Here is a 23,108-nt window from a genome sequence, read left to right on the forward strand (position 1 = left end):
AAGAGTCATTTTCTTGCATACTTAATTTGCCCAAATCTTTAGCTCAACTTTTAGCTCCCTTTGTGGTCTTTTTAGGACAAGCTTGGTTGAGCTTCTTCGAGCTGGAAGTTTGCGTCCTTGAGCTGGGGTTTTACTCCTCCCGTGAAAACTCTTCGATGGATGCGGTTAGTTGTAGCTTAGCATCCCGATGAACTATTCCTCGAGCTTAGAATCTAATTTCTCGAGTTAAATTTGATGAAATTTAAGTTATTATTCAAGTTGTTTAGTTGAAACGAAAATTGCTGAACTTATTCTAAGTAATTTTCATATTACTTACTTGATTTGCTTCAGTCGAAATTTCCGGGTTCTCACACAAGGAAAGTAAGGAATCTCATCAGGAAATACATCCGCGAATTCTTTCGCAATAGGAATCTCAGATAAAGAAGAGCATAGATAAGATAACCCTCATTTCCGCTAGTCAAAAGTGGAGACATTTCCAAAGAGGATACCAATGTAATTTTGGATTAGAACCTTTGCCCTAAAAATTCCACTTTGGTCCATCAACAAATCGAAATCGAACCACTCCATGAAAACAATCAACAGTAGCTCGATTTGTCGTCAAGATATCCATGCCAACAATACAATCAAAGTCGTGCATTGGGAGAACAATCAAATTCAGGAATATCACATTATCCTCATAGATCAATACACAGTTATGCACAACTTTCTCAGACAGAATAATCTTTCCTGCTGGTGTGGCTATGGACAAGGTATCATACAACAGGGTACACATAATATCATGCGATGCAACAAATGCATGAGATATGAATGAGTGAGATGCTCCTGTATCAAATAAGACACGTGCAGGATAATCGCAAAGCATGCAAATACTTTGCAATCACACCACCAGGAGCTTATTTCACCTGATCCTTGGTCATAGCATACACTCTTACTTGAGGAGGAACTGGAGCAGTCTGATCACCCAGTCTTCGATATCGTGGAACATTCGACTGCTGAAAAGAGGGAACATGAGCAGCAGGTCTCATCATACTAGGGCAACCTCTAAATCCTTGCTGGGGGCGGAAAAAGTCGTACCTCTATTCAGACTTACTCGAGAGAAATGGCCTTCCTGTCCAAACTGATAACAAGGACCAAACATACCTCGACACTGCTCGATAGTATTTTTGTCTCCACAATGGCTACAATAAGGAGCAATAACAGAACTCCCTCTCTGGATCCACGGAACTCGAAGAAGATGAACAAAAAGTAGAACCCGTCTTCTTAAACTTCCTAACTCTCGGACTCAAGGTAGGCTACTGAGCTATCACTGAAGGTAGAGAAGTATACTATGGACCTCCTCGCCTTAATGCAGCTTCGGCGGCCATAGCTCATTCGACTGTCTCTACGTAGCTCGTAGGCAAACCGGAAATGACAAAAGTATATATAGCATGATGTAACACGTTTACAAACTTGTTATATTTCGCTTTTGCATTCGCAGCTACGTGATGTGCATAGTTCAACAAAGTAGAAAACTTCGAAGCATATTCTGCAACAGTCATCATTCCCTACTGCAGACTATTGAATTATGTGACACCTCGACCCGTTTACAATAAAATAGCAGCAGAATTTAAAATTTTCTTTCAAATGGAAGGAGTTTCAAAATACATTTCCAAATATCATCAAAAGTATCAACATGATCAACTAAATGATACATCAAAATAAAAAACATCATTTTAATGATCATGTCCAAAAATATTTCTTGCAAAACAAACTTCTTCCTTCCAATATTCGTATGCATATGACTCCAATCCACAGTCAACGTCCTGGTCCGTCGCTCTTATCTGCATCACATGAAATAACTGAAATTAGTATAAAACTCAGCAAGTGGAACTCTTACATAGGAATGATACATAGTATACTCTGTAAAACATGGCTTTGAAAACATTAAATACCATCAACTCTGAAACATGAATATCATAGCAATAGCATAACAATGAGATGATATTTCTCTTTACTATGGTGGATTGATATCAATAGTAACTCTGTCTGTGGTGCTCGTATCCCATCGATATAAATCGACAACTCTGAGGGATATAAGCCTATGGTCGTTGATCAACTAATTGCATGCAATCTCTGACTATGTATCTATCAATCCATAAAACATTTAAACTCTTTCTTTGGGACATTTCATCAAACACTTTGATATTCTTTCTCTTTTGTATTCCCTTCTCATAGTTGAGACATCAATTGACTCCACAATATGCAACAAAGGTATCAATACATAATAGTGAATCAAATGAAGGGAATAACAAAATAAAACCTTTGAAACACAATACATATATAATCATGTGAGCACAAGGGGTGAAATTCCACTTACAAACCACTAGAACACCTTGAATCTAACTCCTTGGTACACCACCTACAACAATAATCCATAAATAACACCATCATCAACTCAATAATCAAGAAACCATGCTAATTAATCCATAAATCCAACAAATACAACAAACCCATATCATCTCTCCCCCAAAACCAAGAAATAATACAACCAAAAGCTTACCTTAGCTTCTTAGAACCAAGAAGAACTTCAATCTCAACTCCAATCACCAACTAAAAGCTTGAATCAAAGATAGGAAGTGAAGGAAAATGAGAAAACCCTAGCCTCTAGAGAGAAATGTCGAAAAGAAGGAGAAAGGAATGAGTAAAGTGAAGTCAACCACCACAAAAAGCACTTAAAAATCTCGAACATGCGCGACCGCGGGTGCGCTACTCGTTGTACCGCGGGTGCGGTAAGCTCACGGCACTCCACCAAAAATCCGTGCTCGACGACCGCGGGTGCGGTTCTGCAATCACCGCGGGTGCGGTGTCCTCTATACCGCGGGTGCGGTGTTGCTACGGGAAAAACACCAAAATCCAAGAATTACGACCGCGGGTGCGGTCCTTATACTGAGCGCGGGTGCGGTCTGGTCACGGCCAAGAAAAAATCTAAGGCAACCAAAATCGATCCGAAACACTGAAATGACGCAACTACCATCAACTAACAATATCAACCACACCTCAAGACAATAATAACCAACAATACTATGGCCCATAATCACAACTCTTAACATCACACTAAACTAACTATAAACCAAATAAACAATAATCATACGAAAACTTAAACCGTACCGTTCACCAGGCTCGGCTATTACAATCTCCCCTCCTTAGAGGAATTTCGTCCTCGAAATTGACGTCACTGCACGAACAACTCAGGATACTCCTCTCTCATCTCATCCTCTGGTTCCCACGTGGCCTCTTCGATCAAATGATTCCTCCAAAGAACTTTAACGATACCGATATCTTTGTTCCTCAAAACTTTAACTTTGCGGTCCAGAATCTGAACCGGAATCTCTTGGTACGTCAAATTCGGGGTCAAGTCCAATGGCTCGTGGTGAAGAACATGGGAAGGATTCGCAATATACTTCCTGAGCATCGATACATGAAAAACATTGTGAACTCTGTCAAGATCTGACGGTAGGGCTAACCTGTAGGCTCGATCACCAACTCTGTCCAAGATCTCAAAGGGACCAATAAATCCCGGACTCAACTTGCCCTTCTTGCCAAACCGCATCACACCCTTGAGAGGTGCTATCTTCAGAAACACGTGATTGCCAACCTCAAACTGCAAAGGTCTACGACGTACATCCGCATAGCTCTTCTGTCTCGACTGCGCTGTCTTCATCGTCTCTCTAATAACAGCAACAACATCAGCAATCTGTTGGACCAACTCTGGACCCAACATCTTCCTCTCACCAACCTCATCCTAATACAAGGGAGATCTACACTTCCTGCCATAAAGTGCTTCGTACAGTGCCATGCCAATCGTCGCCTGGTAACTGTTGTTGTACGTGAACTCAACAAGAGGCAATTTAGAATCCCAGCTACCGGAATAATCAATAGTACAAGCTCTGAGCATATCCTCTAGAATCTGAATGACTCTCTCTGATTGACCGTCGCTCTAAGGGTGATATGCTGTACTGAACGCTAACCGTGATCCCATAGCTCTGTGCAAACTCTTCCAAAACTCTGAGGTAAATCTAGGGTCACGATCAGACACAATCGACACAGGGACACCGTGAAGTCTAACAATCTCTGCTATATAATCCTCGGCATACTGGTTCATGGAATACGTCGTCTTGACTGGGAGAAAATGCGCTGACTTGGTCAATCGATCAAAAATAACCCAAATAGAGTTAAAACCTTTCTGCATCCTGGGAAGACCACTCACGAAGTCCATCGTAATATGCTCCCATTTCCACTTAGGAATCGGCAAAGATAGAAATGTCTCAGTAGGTCTCTGGTGCTCAATCTTCACCTGCTGACAAGTTAGGCACTGAGAAATGAACATGGCAATATCTTTCTTCATACCTGGCCACCAATAAAGTCGACGAAGATCCTGATACATCTTGGTGCTGCCTGGATGTATCGAATATGGCGCGGTATGAGCCTCTGTCAAAATGTCTCGCCGAATATCATCACCAGCGGGAACACAAATACGGCCTCTGAAAGTCACCAAACCATCTCTATTCGATCCAAACTCTGAATTACCTCTCTCCTCTGCTCTAGCTCTCAACTCTGTCAACTGAACATCAACAGTCTGCTCTCTACGGATCCTGTCCGTCAATGTAGCCCGAATGACCAACGCTGAAAAGCGAGCAATGGTTCCAAGGACTACCAAAGAAATCTCCTCTCGCTGCAAGTCCAACAACAACGGCTTCTGAATCATCGAACTCAAGGAAGAACTCGATTTACGGCTCAAAGCGTCTGCTACAACATTCGCTTTCCCTGGGTGGTAACTGATAGTTACATCATAGTCTTTGACAAGCTCTAACCACCTCCTCTGCCGCATATTGAGCTCCTTCTGGGAAAACAGATACTTCAAACTCTTGTGGTCTGTGAAAATTTCACACTTTTCACCGTACAAATAATGTCTCCAGATTTTCAAGGCGAAAACCACAGCTGCTAGCTCCAAATCATGCGTAAGATAATTCTTCTCGTAATCCTTCAACTGGCGGGAAGCATAGGCTATGACCTTACCACGCTGCATCAACACTGCACCAAGACCCTTCTTCGATGCATCGGTGTACACAACGAAATCCTCAAAACCACTTGGCAGTGAAAGAACAGGAGTTGTCGTCAACTTCTCCTTCAACTCTTGGAATGAACTATGACAATCATTGGACCACTCAAACTTCACCGTCTTCCTCGTCAGATTGGTTAATGGCAGGGCAATCTTAGAAAAATCTGAGATGAAACGACAATAATAACCCGCCAAACCAAGAAAACTGCGTACCTATGATACAGTAGTAGGAATAGGCCACTTCTGAATCGCCTCTATCTTTGCTGGATCAACAGCTATACCATCCTTCGAAACAACATGGCCTAGAAAAGAAATCTGCTCCAACCAGAACTCACACTTCTTCAACTTAGCAAACAGTCTCCTCTCTCTCAACAACTGAAGAACCACTCTAAGATGCTCTGCATGAAGCTCTCTGGTCTTGGAATAGATCAAGATATCGTCGATGAAAACAATGACGAAGCTATCCAAATAAGGCTTGAACACACGGTTCATTAGGTCCATAAAGACTGAAGGGGCATTGGTCAGACCAAAAGACATCACAAGAAACTCATAGTGACCATACCTGGTCCGGAACGCTGTCTTAGGGATATCAGACTCCCTAACCTTCAACTGATAATAGCCCGATCGAAGATCAATCTTCGAAAATACAGTGGCACCCTGAAGTTGGTCAAATAGATCGTCAATCCGTGGAAGCGGATACTTGTTCTTGACAGTCACTTTGTTGAGCTCCCTATAGTCGATACACAGCCGCAACGACCCATCTTTCTTCTTGACAAACAGAACCGGATCTCCCCAAGGAGAAGAACTCGGTCGAATAAAACCCTTGTCTAAAAGATCCTGCAACTGCGTCTTCAACTCCTTCATCTCGGTAGGATCCATCCTATACGGAGCCTTAGAAATAGGAACAGTACCTAGAACTAGATCAATCATAAACTCAACATCCCTGTCCGGCAGCAAACCCGGCACATCATCCTCAAACACATCGGCAAACTCCCTCACAACATCGATATCATCAATATTCAACTTAATCATTCTATCCACATCCACAATAGAAGCCAGAAATACATCACAACCTCTACACATCAACTTCTCAGCCTCAAGACAAGAAATAAAAAGAAGGACCAGCGAAGTACCTGCACTGGCGAGCATACCTTCCTTATTGCTATCATCTGCAAATGACACCGTCTTAGCAACGCAATCAATAACTGCACGATAAGTCGAAAGCTAATCCATGCCAAGAATAACATCAAATGCAACCATAGGGATAACAATCAAATCAGCAAAGACCACTCGCTCATCAATACGAACAGAGCACGCATACACAATCGACGTCGGGCGCAACACATCCCCCGAAGGCAAAACAACATTGAACTGGAGGGGAAGAACAGAAGGAACTATACCCAAAGATCTCAAAAATAATTCAGACATAAAAGAATGAGTAGTACGAGTATCAATCAAAGTCGTAGCTACTCTGCCTGAAATTAAAATAGTGCTAGAGATCACAGAAGAATCATGGTTTATACCTTCCTTGGTCATCGTAAAGATGCGACCCTGCACCTTATCCTTGCTCGCTCCCCTTGGACAATCTTTAGCAATGTGGCCTGCCGTGCCACAACGATAACAAATATGAGTGCCAAATCTGCACTCTCCTCGATGATGTCTGCTGCACTTAGGACACAGCGGCTTCTCGGGATCAACTGGAACTGACTGTGGTCTAGGACTCGATTCCACCTTGCCCTTCCCTTTGAAACGATCTTTGCCTCTCTGATTCGAGCCCTGGCCTCTCTGAGCAATAGCTTGATGCCTCTCCTGCCTCTCTCTGGCGATATCTTTCTCGTCTTGTTCGGCTAACAACGCCTTAGACACGATCTCTTTAAAAGTCAGCTTTGGACATATTGATATCCCTCCGAGTCTCTGCTCTAAGGCCTCGAATGAAATGAGCACCTTTGTCCTTGTCGTTTGAAGCAATATACGGAGCAAACAGGCAACCCTCCTCGAACTTGAGAATGTACTCATCAACTTTCATGCCTCCCTGTCGATGCTCCAGAAACTCAGTCACCTTCCTAGCTCGAAGTGCGTCGGGAAAGTACTTGTCATAGAACAGGTCTGTGAACTCTTGCCACTTCAAAGCTGAAACATCGACACCAACCTTAGTGGCATTCCACCAGATACGTGCAGCCTTTACCAACATGAATACTGCACAGCTGATCCTGTCTTTATCTTCATACTGGAGATGGTCGTAGATTGCTTCAAGCGCTTTGACCCACTCGACAGCCACTAACGGATCAGTGCTACCTGCGAATTCCGGTGGATCCATTCTCTTAAAAGCAGAAAAGACGGCATCAGTGCCAACTGCCTGAGCTACTTGGCCTCTCACTTGGCCTCTACCCTGTCATGTTCCTTGCAATCGAAGCAGCTGCTGAATCTGCTCGCTATGGACTTTGGCCTGCTCTTTAAGCAACTTGCCGAACTCGTCGACAACTCTCGAGGAAGAACTATCCTCACCCTCTGACGCCTTACGCTTAGGAGGCATACTCTACAATGTGCTCACAAAAGACATATCAATAGATAACAATGGATAGATGCAAAAGAAACATACCCGGACAGTTGAAAGTAGACGAAGTCATATGCATTGGTCCGAAGAACGGTGCTCTGATACCACTAAATGTGACACCGATTGTTCGACAAGAAAGGTATAATTCATGTGGTCACGGGATTGCACAACTCGATTCAGATTTGATACGAGTTTCCCTAAATCACATACTAGATTGTTATTACATTTGATTATGTAATGTCTTGTTTATTGATTTATATTTGTGGGGAGCCGGACGCTAATCAAGTTCTTAATCATAAATGGGACTAATTAATCAATTACAAACAGGGTCTAAATTTTTTTTTTTTTTTAAAATGCGGAACGTAGTGAAATCAAACCATATATATATATCAGTATATATATAAAATACAAGTCCTGTATTTCACACATTTATTCAAACTAGGGTTTAAAAACTACTATCAAGTGTTCAACCCTATCTCTAGTCCAAGTCCGGAGCCTCCACGCTAATCACGATCTCTCTCATCTCCTGGACCCTGATCCTGTCCCACCTGTTGTCAAGTACACATACAGACAATACAACAGCCGGATAAACCGGTGAGAATATACTCCCAGTATAAATCAATGAAACATGCAACCATATAAACAATATAAAGCATGTAATCAGGTAACATGAATATGTATCATAATCCGAAACATAAACAATACTCGTAGCTACATCATTTAAGACTAGACTCAATCCTAGTCTAGGGATCCCGGTTTCCAGATGTGGTATTCCTATATCGAATTCCGTAAAGGAAGGAACCATAATCTCTATTACTCGATATAACCAGTGCCCCGGTATTCCTATATCGAATTCCGTAATAGAAGAATTCCAACCCCTTTACTCGATATAACCAAATATGGTGTTCCTATATCGAATTCCGTAATGGATTCCATTACTCGATATAACCATACATCCAGTGTCCTGACCTATCCGTCATGGACTGTAGCCCTATCGCTAGCATCCTATCTTGTGACATCGTGCAATGTGCCGTGGCGATACCACCACTATCCGGCACGGTGTGTCACAAGACAGTTCGACTAATACCTGTCATCTAAATATCAAGAGCACAAGTATATTAATCAAATAAATGCAAATATCAATGCAATAAATAAAGTATGTGATTTAGGGAAACCCAAGTCCAAGCCGACTCAAGTCCATCTCCCAATACCACATTGACTTATACCTTTCGTTGCAGTCTCGATTTCCTGCTTAGTCGAAGTCCTGAATTCACAGTCTGTCTGGTAATGACAATATAAATAATCTTATGTCAATATACCACTCGAATCAATAACAATCTGATAATTCTTGATTTAATTCAAAATCAACGGCATAACGGTACAATTCCAATATCCCCGTCTATACCAATTCACCCGATAATAGTTACAATCCATAACCCATATCCAATACAATCTATAATCAATCCATAATCCAAATCGGTCCGGTATCAACTGATTATTATCAGAAAATCACAACAATTCCATAATCAGTCGATTTCGTAATCTGACTTCGATTCTACGATGTCTAACATATCAAGAACACCATATATGAGTTCCATTCAATTCTGACAATAGCATAATTTCAAAGCATGTCAAAACGTAGCAAAACTTACGTCAAAGTGTAGCCTACGTCGCTAGGAACTCGGTACCGAAGTCAGAATCAAAATCAGACGGACGGATTGATCGCACGATTGAATTTAAGATCAAAAGCTAAACTTTCCCCGAGCTTCCGTTTCTTGTTTCTGAGGATGAATTGCATGTACATATATATATATTTATACACACGACATGCAGCCAAGCAAGTGGCTCGTCCTTGGCCAACCACGTCTCTCGCTCGGGCGGACATAAGTTTCCGCCCGGGCGAGTAACTCTGGGCCCTCGCAATTCAAGCAGTCTCGCTCGGGCGAGCACAAACTTCCGCCCGAGCGAGTAACTCTCGGCCCTCTTTCAGAATTCCGTCTCGCTCGAGCGGACAAAAACTTCCGCCCGGGCGAGACACTTTCGGCCCACCTCTTGGCTCTTCCTATTTCTTGGTCCGGGTTATAATCGTGTCCACTAATAATCAATAATCTCAGATTAACATGATACAAAATCTTGGGCATTACATTTCTCCCCCTCTAAGATACGATTTCGTCCTCGAAATCACGAGCATTTCATTCGTATCAATAAGGAGTATATACAAACACTGTATAAGAAATTTACATCAGTGAAATAATGCTGGGAATTCCTGTCTCATATCTGATTCAGTCTCCCACGTGGCTTCTTCAACCCCATGACGAGTCCATTGTACTTTCACAAGAGGAATCGTCTTTGTTCTTAGCTGTTTTTCTTTACGATCGATAATCCGGATCGGTTTCTCGACATAACTCAATGTCTCATCCAGCTCAGTCTCGTCTGGTCGAATCACGTGAGAATCATCAGGGAGATATTTCCGCAGCATCGATACATGAAAGACATCATGTATCTCAGATAATGAAGGCGGCAAAGCAAGTCGATAGGCACGATCTCCTATCTTTTCGAGAATCTCATAAGGACCTACATATCGTGGAGACAATTTCCCTTTCTTGCCAAATCTGCTAACACCTCTGAAAGGAGAAATCTTCAGGAATACTCGGTCTCCAGCCTCAAATACCAACGGTCGTCGTCTGATGTTGGCATACTTGGCTTGTCTGTCCTGAGCTGCCTTCATTTTCTTCTGAATCAATTTCACTTTCTCGGTCATATCTCTGATCATCTCAGGTCCAGTCTCAGGAACTTCAGAGATATCATCCCAATACAGAGGGGATCGACATTTCTTTCCGTACAACGCTTCGAATGGTGCCATCTCAATACTCGTCTGATAGCTGTTGTTGTACGAAAACTCACAAAGAGGCAATGCATCTTGCCAAGTAGTGCTAAAATCTAGCACCACTGCTCTCAGCATATCTTCCAGGGTCTGGATAGTTCGCTCTGACTGTCCATCGGTCTGTGGATGATATGCGGTGCTCAAATGTAACTTCGTACCAAGAGCTTGCTGTAAACTCTGCCAGAAGTGCGAAGTAAATCGAGGATCACGATCTGAAACAATCGACTTCGGCACTCCGTGCAATCTAACCACTTCCTTGACATAAATATCAGCCATCTGATCATATCGGTACGTCATCTTGTATGGAATAAAACATGCTGATTTGGTCAATCGATCAATCACGACCCAAATCGCATCACAACCTCGGGAGGATCTCGGCAACTGTGTCACAAAATCCATGCAAATGTGATCCCATTTCCATTCAGGAATGGACAAACTCTGTAACAATCATCCTGGTTTCTTTCTTTCAGCTTTCACCTGTTGGCAATTCAGACACTTGGCTACAAATTCGGTCACATCAGATTTCATTTTTTTCCACCAATACTGTGTCTTTAAATCATTATACATTTTTCTGCCACCAGGATGAATACTGAATCGACTGTTGTGCGCTTCTGACAATATCTGTCGTCTCAAATCTGAAACATTCGGCACAACCAGGCGATTATTCACATACAAGACGTTATCACGTACCTGATTCTCTGATCGATGTCCTGCTCTAACCATCGATACTGATTTCTGTACATTCTGATCACCTCGCTGAGCTGCCTTAATTCTCATAATCAGCTCTGGTTCTACTTGCACCGTATAAAGTCTTAACGGTCCATAATCTGTTTCAAATTCTAATCCAGACAAACAGCAGTCTTCTATCAAATTCGAGACACCTATCGTCAATAAGGATAGTGCACATACCTTTCGACTCAACGCATCTGCTGCTGCATTGGACTTCCCTGGATAATATTTAATCTCACAATCAAAGTCTTTCAGTAAATCCAGCCATCTCCGCTGTCTCATATTCAGCTCTGATTGCGAAAACAGATATTTCAAGCTTTTGTGATCAGAATAAATTTCGAATTTCTCACCGTACAGATAATGTCGCCATATCTTCAATGCAAAGACTATGGCTGCCAATTCAAGATCATGAATTGGGTAACGAGTCTCATGTGGTTTCAATTGTCTAGAGGCATAGGCAATGACATGCCCTCGCTGCATCAGTATACATCCCAACCCTCTGTGAGATGCATCACAATAAACCACAAAGTCACCAGTACCTGAAGGAATCGTCAACACAGGCGCACTGGTTAATCTTTTCTTTAATTCAAGAAAACTGGTCTCACATTCCTCAGACCAATTAAACGGGGCATTTTTCTGAGTCAACTGTGTAATCGGTTTGGCAATACTCGAAAAATCTTGAATAAATCGTCGGTAATATCCTGCCAAACCCATAAAACTGCGAATTTCCGGCACAGATGTAGGTCTCGACCAAGAAATCACTGCCTCAACCTTACTAGGATCAACTGATATACCGTCTCCCGATATAATGTGACCCAAAAACACAACCTGTTTCAGCCAAAACTCGCATTTCGACAGTTTTGCATACAACTTCTCAGTTCTCAGAATTCTCAACACCGTCCTCAGATGATTAGCATGCTCAATCATATTCTTTGAATAAATCAATATATCATCAATGAATATGATCACAAAATAATCTAAGTATTTCTGAAAGACGCGGTTCATCAATCCCATAAATACCGCTGGTGCATTCGTCAAACCAAAAGGCATGACAATAAACTCATAATGTCCATACCTCGTTCTGAATGCTGTCTTTGAGATATCAGAGTCCCTGACTCTCAGTTGATGGTATCCAGATCTCAAGTCGATCTTGGAATACACAGATGAACCTTGCAACTGATCAAACAGATCATCAATACGAGGCAAGGGGTATTTATTCTTTACCGTTGCCTTGTTCAGTTGCCTATAGTCGATACAAAGTCTCATCGACCCGTCTTTCTTTCTCACGAACAGTACTGGAGCACCCCAAGGAGATACACTCGGTCTGATATATCCTTTGGCCAGTAAATCCTCCAACTGTTCTTTCAATTCTTTCAACTCGATCGGTGCCATCCTGTAAGGAGCTCTCGAAATCGGAACTGTTCCTGGCATTAGCTCAATGCTGAAGTCTATCTCTCGAATCGGAGGCAATCCCGGAATCTCATCTGGAAAGACATCAGCAAACTCGCACACCACTGGCAAATCTGCCAATGCTGGGCTCGTTTTCAGTAAGTCAACTGAATATACCAGGAATCCATCCGCTCCCTTCTGCAATAATCGAGTCATATTCATTGCAGATATTAAAGGAATTCTCGCTCGAGAACCCTTACCATAAAATTTCCACTCCTTAGCCATCTCAGGTCTGAATCGAACAATCTTGTGGAAACAATCGACTGTAGCTCGGTACTTGGTCAACATGTCGATGCCGACAATGCAATCAAAATCAGATAAACCAAGAACCATACAGTCTAAATCAATCGTATGCCCATCGTACTGCAGTATACACGATTTCACAGATTTTACCGATATCAACCCTGTTCCTAACGGCGACGTGACAGATACTACAGTAGCTAAGGACTCAACAGGCAATGAATGCATTAAAGCAAATCGCTCAGACATAAAAGTATGTGATGCACCAGTATCAATCAGTACGTAAGCAGGATAACCAGAAATAAAACAGTTACCTGCAACTACATCATCAGGTGCATCCTGTGCCTGCTCCTCGGTCAAAGCGAAAACTCTGGCCTGCTGTCTCGGAGGCTGGCTCGCGGTCTGGCCCCCTCCTGGCCTCTGCTGTGACAGAGTAGACGGTACTGGCTGAAAAGTATGCACGGCAGACGGTCGTCTACCTGTCTGAGCCGCTGATCCAGATGACTCAGCAGCCTGTGATCCCTGGGCACTCCTCTGGGGACACACTCGAGCAAAGTGTCCTTGCTGTCTACAGATACGACAGCTGCCAACTACTCCTCGGCACTGATCTGTGGAATGCCTCCCTCCACAAGTACCACAGTATGGTCCTGCATAGCTCTGGATCTGACCGGTCTGTCTAGAGCCACTCGAACTGGACGAGGTAGTCCCTGATTTCTTGAATTGCTTCCCTCTAGCCTTCAAGAAATCCTTCTTTCCGCTACCGCTGCTGCCACCTTCAAATCGAGGAGGTTGTTGTTGTCCCGGTGCTGGAAGCACAAACGAAGCCTCTTTCTGCCTCATCAGGCCTGCCTCGGCTCCCTTGGCTCTATTCAGGGCATCGGTGAAATTGTTGGGCCTCCCAGTATTCACCAGCGTAAAAATCTCAGGATTTAGGCCATTTATGAACTGGTCTGCTACGGCCTCATCATGCTCAGCGACATGGGGAGCGAATCGAAGTAGTGTAGAGAACTTAGCCACATCGTCCTCAATGTTTAATTGGCCCTGTTTCAAGTTTGCAAATTCGGCTCCCTTGTCCTTCCTATAAGAAACTGGAAAGAACCGTAGATAAAATTCAGTCTTAAACACATTTCAGGTAATTGCCGTACCTCGCTGTTCCAATGCCCTTTTTGTCGTAATCCACCAGTGTTTAGCAACGTCATGCAACTGGTGTATTATCAGTTTCGCCCTCTTTTCCTCCGTATACTCCAAAGAGTCAAACAGTGATTCAATGTCGTCCAACCAACTTTCACAATCCACGGAGTTCTCCGTTCCTTTCAAAGTCGGTGGATGAAATGACTGAAACCGTTTCAGCAATTTCTCCATTGCTGTAGGTGTCACATCCATGGGAGGATTCGAGGTACTCCCCTGTTCTGGCATTCTCCTCGGAGGCATATCTGATAACCAAAAGGGTTAGCGGTTCCAACAATAATCCTGTTTCAAGCCTCCCTGGATCATCTTACAGCTGATCCATTCCAATAATACACAATACCATATCAATAGCAGATAAGTCAGGTAACATGTATTAAAGCGGTAAACATGCTAGCAATCAAAAGCAAGGAAAGAAAATCTCATTCTACCCCGCTCACTAGCTCCTATCTCAATCTCAAGGATCTATCGCTCTGATACCACCTGTTGTGGGGACCCGGACGCTAATCAAGTTCTTAATCATAAATGGGACTAATTAATCAATTACAAACATGGTCTAAATTTTTTTTTTTTTTTAAATGCGGAACGTAGTGAAATCAAACCATATATATATATCAGTATATATATAAAATACAAGTCCTGTATTTCACACATTTATTCAAACTAGGGTTTAAAAAGTGTTCAACCCTATCTCTAGTCCAAGTCCGGAGCCTCCACGCTAATCACGATCTCTCTCATCTCCTGGACCCTGATCCTGTCCCACCTGTTGTCAAGTACACATACAGACAAGACAACAGCCGGATAAACCGGTGAGAATATACTCCCAGTATAAATCAATGAAACATGCAACCATATAAACAATATAAAGCATGTAATCAGGTAACATGAATATGTATCATAATCCGAAACATAAACAATACTCGTAGCTACATCATTTAAGACTAGACTCAATCCTAGTCTAGGGATCCCGGTTTCCAGATGTGGTATTCCTATATCGAATTCCGTAAAGGAGGGAACCATAATCTCTATTACTCGATATAACCAGTGCCCCGGTATTCCTATATCGAATTCCGTAATAGAAGAATTCCAACCCATTTACTCGATATAACCAAATATGGTGTTCCTATATCGAATTCCGTAATGGATTCCATTACTCGATATAACCATACATCCAGTGTCCTGACCTATCCGTCATGGACTGTAGCCCTATCGCTAGCATCCTATCTTGTGACATCGTGCAATGTGCCGTGGCGATACCACCACTATCCGGCACGGTGTGTCACAAGACAGTTCGACTAATACCTGTCATCTAAATATCAAGAGCACAAGTATATTAATCAAATAAATGCAAATATCAATGCAATAAATAAAGTATGTGATTTAGGGAAACCCAAGTCCAAGCCGACTCAAGTCCATCTCCCAATACCACATTGACTTATACCTTTCGTTGCAGTCTCGATTTCCTGCTTAGTCGAAGTCCTGAATTCACAGTCTGTCTGGTAATGACAATATAAATAATCTTATGTCAATATACCACTCGAATCAATAACAATCTGATAATTCTTGATTTAATTCAAAATCAACGGCATAACGGTACAATTCCAATATCCCCGTCTATACCAATTCACCCGATAATAGTTACAATCCATAACCCATATCCAATACAATCTATAATCAATCCATAATCCAAATCGGTCCGGTATCAACTGATTATTATCAGAAAATCACAACAATTCCATAATCAGTCGATTTCGTAATCTGACTTCGATTCTACGATGTCTAACATATCAAGAACACCATATATGAGTTCCATTCAATTCTGACAATAGCATAATTTCAAAGCATGTCAAAACGTAGCAAAACTTACGTCGAAGTGTAGCCTACGTCGCTAGGAACTCGGTACCGAAGTCAGAATCAAAATCAGACGGACGAATTGATCGCACGATTGAATTTAAGATCAAAAGCTAAACTTTCCCCGAGCTTCCGTTTCTTGTTTCTGAGGATGAATTGCATGTACATATATATATATATATATACACACGACATGCAGCCAAGCAAGTGGCTCGTCCTTGGCCAACCACGTCTCTCGCTCGGGCGGACATAAGTTTCCGCCCGGGCGAGTAACTCTCGGCCCTCGCAATTCAAGCAGTCTCGCTCGGGCGAGCACAAACTTCCGCCCGAGCGAGTAACTCTCGGCCCTCTTTCAGAATTCCGTCTCGCTCGAGCGGACAAAAACTTCCGCCCGGGCGAGACACTTTCGGCCCACCTCTTGGCTCTTCCTATTTCTTGGTCCGAGTTATAATCGTGTCCACTAATAATCAATAATCTCAGATTAACATGATACAAAATCTTGGGCATTACAATATTCGAGTCCTGAGATAGGAGATATTGGCAGATTGGCCAAAACTAGACGTTTCGGTGTATCGACGCATAGTAGTAGATTTTCTCTATGTGTAGACCCTCGATACAGAGTTGACCGAAGTCTAGGAATAAGACGTACCGTCACCACGAGTGGTTGGGTAGGTGACAGCCCGTCTTATTCACACCGGGATCCCTAGATTAGAAATGAGTCGAGTCAAAATTTAAATGTTGAATACAGATTTGTATTCTTCTACTTGTTTAGATTTGCATTCATGTTACTTGATATATGCTATGCTTTTGTACATGATTATTACATTGCATGCATCCATGTTTTATACTGGGATATGTTCTCACCGGAGTTATCCGGCTGTTGTCGTGTCTGTATGTTTGCATGGCAACAGGTGGGGCAGGATCTGGGTCTCGAGCTAGATGAGAGATTGATGATAGCGTGGAGATCTCGGGCGTTGAAGATTTCTAGTGTTTCCTACTAGACTTGTATCACTTATGTTGTAGTTGGTATTTGAACACTAGTGTATACTTGTACGAAACAGACTTGTATGTACCTGATGTTGTTTAATTATTATAAAAATATGTCATGTTTTGATTACACATTTGAGTTAATGTTAAAAGCAAAATTTTGACCCACATTTTCGAGCAAAGATCCAATAAATCCCAAAAGAATTGAGTTAGAGCCCGGGTCCCCACAACAGGTGGTATCAGAGCAGTAGGTTCTGTAGACCGAGATAGAATAGAATGAGTGGGGTAGATCGAGTCATCTTCCTTGCTTTTGAAAAGCTAGCATGATTTAGTGCTTTCCTTATTGTATGTTGTGGTTTTATCTGAATTGATTTACAGCATATATTTGTCAAGCCTGAATCAGAACCGATTCTCGATCAGAGGTTATGATCAGAGGAGGGCTGAGACAGATGATATTGATTTTGTACTAATTAGTTTAATAATCAGATTTATGCCGCCTAGACGTATACCACAGCCAGAGCAGGGTAGTACATCCGATGCACATATGGATGTTACCGCTACGCCGATGGAGACCTTATTGAATAGATTTCAGTCTTTCCATCCGCCTACCCTGAAGGGCACAGAGAGTGCAGTAGAGTGCGAGAGCTGGCTTGATGATATCGAGATGTTGTTTGAGTCTTTGGCGTATACTGATGAGCGACGTGTGAAATTGATAGGGCATCAGATGCAAGAGGTTGCCAAGAGTTGGTGGTTGACTACAAAGAGAGCCTTGGAGCACCGAGGCATTGACATCACGTGGAAAGTCTTCAAGGATGAGTTCTATCAGCGCTTCTTCCCCGTTTCCTACCGAAAAGACAAAGGAGCTGAATTTGCGAATTTGAAGCAGGGACAGTGGAACATCGAGGAGTATGTTGCTAAATTTTCTGCATTGCTACGATTTGCACCGCATGTAGCAGGGAACGACGAGGCAGTGGCCAATCAGTTCATCAATGGGTTAAATCCAGATGTCTTTACTTTGGTGAACACGGGACGGCCTAATACTTTTTCAGAGGCACTGAACAGAGCTAAGGGAGCAGAGGCTGGCCTGATCAGGCAGCGAGGCGCTTCTTATGGTGTTCAGGGGCAGAGACCGCTACATCCTACTACTCAGTTTCCACCCCCTCCTCCTCGCTTCGATAGTGGATCTAGTGGTAGTGGCAAGAAGGAATTTATGAAGGCTAAGGGCAAGCAATTTAAGAAATCTGGGAGTAGTTCATCGAGTTCGAGTGGATCTCGACAGAGAGGTCAGGGGTCAGATTACAGTGGCGCGTACTGTAGTTCGTGCGGAGGGCTACATGCCACGGAGCAGTGTCAAGGAGTTATGGGACGTTGCAACATCTGTAGGCAACAGGGACACTTCGCCAGAGTTTGTCCCCAGAGAGGTGCACAACGATTCCAGAGCACAAGGTCATCAGCACCAGCGCCACAGATGGAGAGACAGGCATCCTCTGTACACTCCTTCCAGCCACCATCTACACAGACCCAGCAGAGACCAGGAGGTAGTCAGACAGTGAGTCAACCTCCCCGACAGCAGGCTAGGGTATTTGCGCTGACAGAGGAACAAGCGCAGGAGGCACCAGATGACGTCATTGCAGGTAACTGTTTTCTTTGCGGTTATCCTGCATATGTATTGATAGACACAGGTGCATCACATACATTCATCTCTGAACATTTTGCATTGAGTCATTCATTGCCTGTTGAGTCGATGTCGACGGTAGTGTCTATAGCTTCTCCGTTGGGAAGTGGTTTGATATCTGTGACTACTGTTAGACACTGTATGCTTCAGTTTGAGGGGCATGAGATCGATCTTGATTGTGTAGTACTTGGTTTAGCTGATTTTGATTGTATAGTTGGTATAGACATGTTGACCATGTACAGGGCCACTGTAGATTGTTTCCACAAGATTGTCAGATTCAGACCCGAAATGACAGATGAGTGGAAATTCTACGGCAAGGGTTCCAGATCTCGGATTCCCTTAGTATCTGCTCTGACTATGAGTAGATAGCTTCAGAGAGGAGCAGAGGGCTTTCTTGTATATTCAGTAGACCTACTGAAGTCGAGCCCAGCATTGGCAGATCTGCCAGTGGTTTGCGAGTTTGAAGATGTGTTCCCAGATGAGATTCCAGGGTTGCCTCCGATTCGAGAGGTTGATTTTAGCATAGATCTTATGCCTGGTTCCTTTCCTATCTCGAGAGCTCCGTATAGGATGGCACCGATAGAGCTGAAAGAATTGAAAGCGCAGTTGGAAGATCTTCTGTCCAAGGGATATATCAGACCCAGTGTATCTCCTTGGGGTGCTCCGGTGCTTTTCGTTAGAAAGAAAGATGGTTCGATGCGACTGTGTATTGATTACAGACAGTTGAACAAGGCAACAGTGAAGAACAAGTATCCTTTGCCTCGCATCGATGATTTATTTGATCAGTTACAGGGATCTTCTGTATACTTGAAGATTGATTTGAGATCAGGGTATCATCTGCTCAGAGTTAGAGACGTTGATATTCCAAAGACTGCATTCCGAACCAGGTACGGACATTATGAGTTTGTTGTTATGCCTTTCGGTTTGACGAATGCACCAGCGGTGTTTATGAGTTTGATGAACCACATTTTTCAGAGATATTTAGATGATTTTGTGATTGTGTTCATTGATGATATCTTGGTATATTCGAAGAGTCTGATTGAGCATGCAGATCATTTAAGGATTGTATTGCAGACTTTGAGAAAAGAGCAGTTATACGCTAAATTGTCCAAGTGCGAATTCTGGCTGAACCAGGTGTCTTTTTGGGTCATATTATATCTGGAGATGGTATTGCGGTAGATCCGAGTAAAGTTGAGGCTGTGATCAGTTGGCCAAGACCGACTTCTGTGCCTGAGATACGCAGTTTCATGGGTCTAGCCGGGTATTATCGTCGTTTTATCCGAGATTTCTCCAGTATAGCGAAGCCTATCACCCAGTTGACACAGAAAAATATGCCATTTGTGTGGTCCGAAGATTGTGAAGCCAGTTTTGTAGAGCTGAAGAAGAGGCTGACTAGTGCGCCTGTCTTGACGATTCCTTCAGGTACAGGTGAGTTTGTTGTATATTGTGACGCATCTCACAGAGGATTGGGATGTGTTCTTATGCAGCGAGGGCACGTGATAGCGTATGCCTCTAGACAGCTGAAGTCGCACGAGACTCGTTACCCGATTCATGATCTTGAATTGGCGGCGATTGTCTTTGCACTCAAGATCTGGCGCCATTATCTGTATGGCAAGAAATTTGAGATCTATTCCGATCATAAGAGCCTGAAGTACCTCTTTTCTCAGTCAGATTTGAACATGAGGCAGCGACGATGGCTTGATCTGCTGAAAGATTTTGATTGCGAGATCAAGTACTATCCAGGGAAGTCGAATGCAGCGGCAGACGCCTTGAGTCGAAAGGTATGTGCTCTTTCCTTGTCGACAGTAGGTGTATCGAATTTAGTAGAGGATTGTTGTTTGTCTGGATTGACATTTGATACAGAGAGTAGACTGTTGCGACTTGCTGCGATGATTCAGATTGAGCCAGATCTGATTTTGAAGATCAAAGAAGCGCAGAGAACCGATTCGAGTGTTCAGAGATCGATTGATATGGTCAGAGCTGGTCATATATCAGAGTATCAGGTTAGAGATTCTATTCTGTATGTGAATAACCGCTTAGTGGTGCCAGAGGTTTCAGATTTGAGACGACAGATCATGTCAGAGGCACACTGTAGTCGGTTCAGCATTCATCCTGGTGGCAGGAAGATGTACAATGACTTGAAGACACAATTCTGGTGGAAGCAAATGAAGACCGATATTGCAGAATTTGTGTCTAAATGTTTGAATTGCCAACAGGTGAAGGCAGAAAGAAAGAAGCCCGGAGGTTTACTTCAGAGTTTGTCTGTTCCTGAATGGAAATGGGACCAAATTTCCATGGATTTCGTGACGAAGTTACCTCGATCTTTGCGGGGCTGTGACGCGATTTGGGTTGTGATAGACAGACTGACCAAATCAGCGTGTTTTATTCCGTACAGAATGACCTATCGACACGATCAGATGGCAGAGTTGTATGTCAGAGAGGTCGTCAGATTGCACGGTGTGCCGAAGTCGATCGTATCAGATCGTGATCCACGATTTACTTCTCACTTTTGGCACAGCTTGCAGCAGGCTTTGGGTACGACGTTACACCTGAGCACTGCTTACCATCCTCAGACGGACGGACAGTCAGAGCGGACTATCCAGACTTTAGAGGACATGCTGAGAGCTGTAGTACTAGACTTTGGTACTAGTTGGCAAGATTCATTGCCGTTGTGTGAGTTTTCATACAACAACAGCTATCAGACGAGCATAGAGATGGCTCCGTTCGAAGCTTTATACGGAAAGAAGTGCAGATCTCCGTTGTATTGGGATAATATCTCCGAGGTACCAGAGTTGGGACCTGATATGATTCGTGAAATGATCGAGAAAGTGAAGATCATTCAAAAGCGAATTAAGACGGCACAAGATAGGCAAGTGAAGTACGCCAATGTCAGACGTAGACCGTTAGTGTTTGAGCAGGGAGACAGAGTATTTTTGAATATTTCACCTTTCAGAGGCGTTGTCAGATTTGGCAAGCGAGGGAAGTTGTCTCCTAGATACGTCGGTCCGTATAAGAGTCTTGAGAAGATTGGCGACCGAGCTTACAGACTTGCTCTTCCTCCTTCACTGTCCGGAATACATGACGTTTTTCATGTATCGATGTTGCGCAGATACATGCCGGATGATTCTCATGTCATTCAGCCTGACAAAGCCGAGCTAGATCAGACTCTGAGCTATGTTGAAAGACCGATACAGATTCTTGATCGGAAAGAGAAACAGCTTAGAACCAAGACCATTCCGCTTGTAAAGGTTCAATGGATTCGTCATGGCATCGAGGAAGCAACTTGGGAGACAGAATCTGAGATGAGACAGAAACATCCAGAGCTATTCATGTGATGTGAGTCTTCTTTTTAATTTTGATTATACTGTGTTGTGTATACTTACATGATTACTGATTTATGAGTTCGAGGACGAACTCCTCTTTAAGAGGGGGAGAAATGTAAGGCTCGAGAATTATCAACTGGCATTGATGTTAGACTTGTAAAGGTAAGAATGCATGACATTTAAATCAGAATTGTGAAGCTTGGCCGAAGCCACACCGCACCCGCGGTACAGGAAGGACCGCACCCGCGGTGCATTGAGAGGAAATTAGTGGATTTGTGCGAATCAAGACCGCACCCGCGGTGCAAGCAAGACCGCAACAGCGGTGGTGAGACCGCACCTGCGGTCATGCAGGGACCGCACCCGCGGTCTAAGTGCTACACTTTTAGATGAACTCGCCGTGAGCACAGCGCACCCGCGCTCTTGAGCCACCGCACCCGCGGTGTTGCATGCGAACTGTCACCTTTGATTTTAAAGTTGTCACATGGCAGGGTATATATATATGTTGTATGCTGAGTCTTCATTTTTAAAAAACCTCCATCAGCAGAACCGAGAGCTCCATGGAAATCCCTTCAAGAATTTAGACTAGCAACAAAGATTATGCAACAACTAGCCATCCGATTTTAATTCCGAGTCCGAATTTATGATCCTTGCAACAAGAGATATCAAAGGATGTAAGTTTCTTTACATTTCAACATGATTCAGATTTTGGATGTTGGAGAAATTATGATTTAAATTGAGAAATGTGTTCTTGATATGTTGCACATGATAGAAATGCAATCGGAATGATTTTCAGATATCGTATGAGCTTGCTTTGAATTTCCAGCATATAATGTAACGAAATTGTGCAGATTTCAGTATACATATTGTGTTGGATGAGATTATGAGTTAGTGTAGCTGATTTTGATATTGTCATGTTGAGATTGGGTTGAGCGGTATCGAAGAATTACGCCGTTACGCCGTCGAATTGTATTGAAACCGATTTCAGCCTTGTATATTGAATTGTTTGAGATGTATATTGATAGAGTGCACATTGATTATGCCATTTCAGATTTGTATTGGCTATTGTGAACTCAAGACTTCGACTACGACACCGATTGTTCGACAAGAAAGGTATAATTCATGTGGTCACGGGA

The sequence above is a fragment of the Primulina eburnea genome, chromosome 4, assembly GCF_022965805.1.
Source record: "Primulina eburnea isolate SZY01 chromosome 4, ASM2296580v1, whole genome shotgun sequence".
NCBI lineage: Eukaryota > Viridiplantae > Streptophyta > Magnoliopsida > Lamiales > Gesneriaceae > Primulina > Primulina eburnea.